Source organism: Hipposideros armiger, unplaced genomic scaffold, assembly GCF_001890085.2.
Source record: "Hipposideros armiger isolate ML-2016 unplaced genomic scaffold, ASM189008v1 scaffold_30, whole genome shotgun sequence".
NCBI lineage: Eukaryota > Metazoa > Chordata > Mammalia > Chiroptera > Hipposideridae > Hipposideros > Hipposideros armiger.
In genome coordinates this window covers 2,265,227-2,269,788 of record NW_017731380.1, presented here as the reverse complement: position 1 = coordinate 2,269,788, position 4,562 = coordinate 2,265,227, and positions in this window count along the sequence as shown.

Sequence of the window (4,562 nt, the reverse complement as noted above, 5' to 3'; positions counted from 1 at the left end):
TTTTAAGTTATAGGACCTCTATTGGGCTAGACTTCTGATGGCTCTCCAGGTTGATTGTTCTATAATTTAGTTGTAATTTTAATGTGCTCATGTAAGGAAGCAGACACAGTATTTATCTACTCCACCATCTTGGGTTTCTGCTGGCATGCTCAGTCTTGAAGAAGTTTCTTGTTAGTCTCCATGGAACCTCATTTTGAATCAGGAACTTCAAAGTCATTGGTGACACACGGAGTTACACTTCCTGTGAAGTGCCCACCTCTCTCTCCCTACTCCTTTCAGTGAGTTTTCGTCTGTTTTGCCTTCTGGCCCTGGGTCTCTCCCTTTCCCCCAAATCTGTAAGGACAAGAGCCCTCTAATTCCTACATCTTTGAGTTGGGTTTCCAGCTCCTACCAAGCTCTACTGTCTAAGAAGGTAAAGAGTAAAGTTTAAATAAACTCTTGGGGACATGACCTCATAAGTTGGGGCAGAAGAAGCTCAAGTTAATGAACAAACCACCATGTGGGAACAATAGTGTAGTCACAACTTCGGAGTGGAGGGAAGGACAGAAGAAAATATTAATATAGTTCTTTAATAATTTGCCATATGAAATTAAAAATATATTTATTTGAAAAATAACCAGGAAAATATACAATGTTTGAATTTAATGTAAATGAGAGATTTAATGAGAGAAACAGAAAAGGGCACTTTATATGACTGTTAAAAACCAATTTCCATTATTAAATAGAAACATGGGAAGCAAATTGAAAATAACTTAGATCCAGATGTCTATTTTTTTTTTTCAAAAAGGTAGGGAAAGGTATTGCTACTCATAATTACAAGAAATAGATGGCAATATTTTAAATGAGTTAACTTTGACCCATCATGCTCACTTCATGGTGTGAAGAAAACAGCACTTGAATGATTTTTTTTCCTTAATTTGCTCTAAATTACAGCAAAGTGCTCTGCAAGAAGCAAGTGCTTGTGTTAATTAACTCTGAGTAAAGGAGGTCACTGGTATACATAGGACTCGTTTTGTTGTTTTAGTTATAGATTTTCTTCTGAAATTAGAATTCTTCATTAGGCACATGCAGATTTTCACTTTTTTAAATCTAGCATTTCAGATTTGGGCATGTTTATTGATTTTTCTCTAAAAAAATGAAAATGTAACAATAATAATGGAATTTACTTAAGAAATGAAATATATGGTTCAACATTTATAAGTATACTTAAACTATTGACCATTTACCCGAGTCTGAATATCACAACTGAATATTTTAAACTGCATACAGTATTGTACTTCAATTTTATAACATAAAGAATTAACAAATGTAAGTTTTCAGTCATTTTCTATTGAATTGTAGATAAAACATTGGAGATAAAATTCTAAATGCTGTAAATTCTTATAAATAATCAAAGATACCAAAATATTCATCAGGCTTTAGAGAACCATAAAGAGCTAAGTCAATATTTCTAAAATGAATATAACTAAAAAATGTTTATTTCTAATGTTCAATTATAAAATCTTCAGGGTTTTTTTTTTGAGGGTAAGCCATTATTTTTATGTCTAAGAAGTATAAGAGAACCATTGTATATGCTAATCATGTTGCTCATACAACATATGCTATAATACAGATTTTAAACTGAAATTGTTAATGGAAGTTAATATTTGAATGCCATGGTACGATCGGCAATGCATATTTACTTGCCTCTTCCAAACCACTCCCAGTAATAATTAAGAATCACTATAAATAAGCTGGCTATGAATGGATTTAGCCATAGTATAAAGGTAATATATGCCATTCTTGTGATCGTCTTATTTTCAGGATACAAAGGTTTGCTTTACATACATTTGTTCCATTTTTCTTTGTTGTTGTTGGCCCTGAACTAAAACTTTCTAAGTCAAAAGCATATTAAAGAAAGCTGTTTTATTTAAAATTTCCACTATTTAATAGGCATCATATTCCCTGTTAAACTTCTTTCTCTACCTGACAGAATTAATCAGTACCCTATTTTTTTCTGATTCTATTCCTTCTGTTATGATTTGTATCATATTGTATTGCACTTATTATTTACATATTTCTTTCCCCCGTATACTCCAACAACACAGACATAATGTTTTATTCATATTTATTTATATTTCCAGTCCCAGAGGCGAGAACCCTCTCTGGGCCATAGTAGGCTCTCAATAATGTTTACTGATCAGAATTGCTTATCAATATACTCACTGTAAGCGCTGCCCATATTTATACTAGTACTTGCTAAGACATGTCAAAGTATGTTAGACTTCCTAGTTAGGTTTTTATTTCCTAACCAGGGTTTGGCAAACTTTTCCTGTAAAGGGCCAGATGGAAATGTTGTAAGCTTTGTGAGCCATTCAGGCTGTGTCCCAACCACTCAGCTCTGCCGTTGCAAGCCTGGAACGGGGTCGTATGAGATTGGCTGTGTTCCGATGACTGTATTTACAAAAAACAGCAGCAGGCTGGATTTGGCCCTGGCAATTCCTGCTCTAAATCATTGTTTTGAGGTGTGGAGGACGAGGGAATAGCGATTACAACCATGAATCGTAATAATCACTACAGTTGAATTTTCTTATAAATGTTGGCAATGAGAATTCTTATGGCCCTAACATTTTTTAAATATCTCCCAATTATTTCTCCCTTAGGACAAATAGGAAACTGAGTGTTTGTTTGTTTGTTTGTTTGTTTTTAATCTCTGTACTCTCTACCATGAAGACCAAGCTATGAGATTCTAGCGGATAAGCAGGAGTAAGAGAATTGGAAGTGCTGAGAAGGCAGGGAAGTGAAAAGAGAGCACATAGAAGTAAGTGTGGCTGACGGCACGACATATATTGGTTCAAACCTTCCAGTGGGTGTGGGCTGTTAGGCAGATTGAAGAAAAACTGCATTTTGCTTATTTCTTATCTAGGACAGGAGAGAAAGAGCACCCTAAAGCCAGTGGTTCCATACATTTTTGCTTGCATACTTCCTAAAAGAATTTTGAAAAAAAGTGTATATCCCTTCACACATTGCTAAGTTGACATCTGAAATTTGTTATAATTAAGATGCAATTTTCAGCATATTATAAACAATGACATTTAAAAATAAAAGTGTCACGTTACTCTTTTAATATAGCCTATGGAATCTAATATCAGAGCAGATTTTAAACATTTTTGAAATGATTTTAGGTTTACAGAAAAGGTACCAAAATTTGCCAACCGAGAAATTCTGTACATTGTTCACTCAGCTTCCTCTAATGGTACATTTCACATAACCATAGTACGAGCATCAAAGCTGAGAAATAAATACTGGTATAATACTAGTAACTAAACTGAATAATCTTTATCCTAATTTCAGAATTCCCATAATGTTCAATTTGTGTTCCAGGATTCAATCCAAGAGTTCACCTTGCATTTAGTTGTCATGACTCCTTTTTCTCCTCCAGTCTGTGACATTTCCTCAATCTTTTTTTTTTTTTTCTCTTCCATCTTTTATGACCTGGACACTTGAAATGATTCATTATTTTGTAGAATGTTTCTCAATTTGGAGTTGTCTGATGCTTTTTATTATTAAATTGAGATTACGTATGATTGGAGAGAGTACCAAAGAAGTCCTGTGCCTACCTTAGGACATCATACCAGGGGTACATGATGCTGATATGGCTGATTGCTGTTTATGTTAACCTTGATCACTGGATCGAAGAGGTTTTTCCACTGTAAAGTTTGTACTTTCCCATTGTAATTAGTGACTATCTTGGGGGAGATACTTTAAGGCTATGCAAATTTCCTGTTTCTCCTCAAATATTCACCCACTAATTTTAGCACCCATTGGTGGATTTTACCTGCAACAATTATTACCATTGTGTTTACTTAATGGTGATTTTTGTTTCATTCTTTCCCTGTTTATTGCTTGGAATTCTTCTGTGGAGAATTGTTGCTTCTCCCCAATATATTTATTCATTCACTCAGTTATTTATCAATATGGATGTATACATATTTATTCTATGGGTTATACTTCAATATTATCATTATTTTGTTGCTCAAATTGTTCCCACTTTGGCCATTGGGAACTCTTTCAGTTTGGGTCCTGTGTCTTTTGGACATGGCCTCATCTTTCTGTGAGCACTTTCTTATTCTCTGGCACCACAAGATATTCCATTTTCATCTTGTATTTTCTTTGCCCCAGACCTGGAATTGGTCACTTCTCCAAGGGGCCCTAATTCCTTTGGTTGGAGATGCCAGAACAATTTGAATTATATCATACTTTATTTAAAATAGTAATATAAACAAACAAGCTCTTTCACAGTTAGAGATTTTACTTTCTTATTCTCTGTAGTCTTTTATTTCTATTCCAATCTCCCCACAGAATTTTATCCTAATGTAATACTTTTACTCTTGAAAATATTTTATCACCTTGTCATATTTGCCTGCAGTAAAAAATATGTATATAAATTAAAATTATTTTTTAAAAAGTTTCCCTGTAAACATAAGCTCTAAGTGTTACACATTTTTCTATATTACTTTGTCATTTCAGTTATTATTAGTACACAATTGATCATAACAGCATAAATATATTACAACAATTAA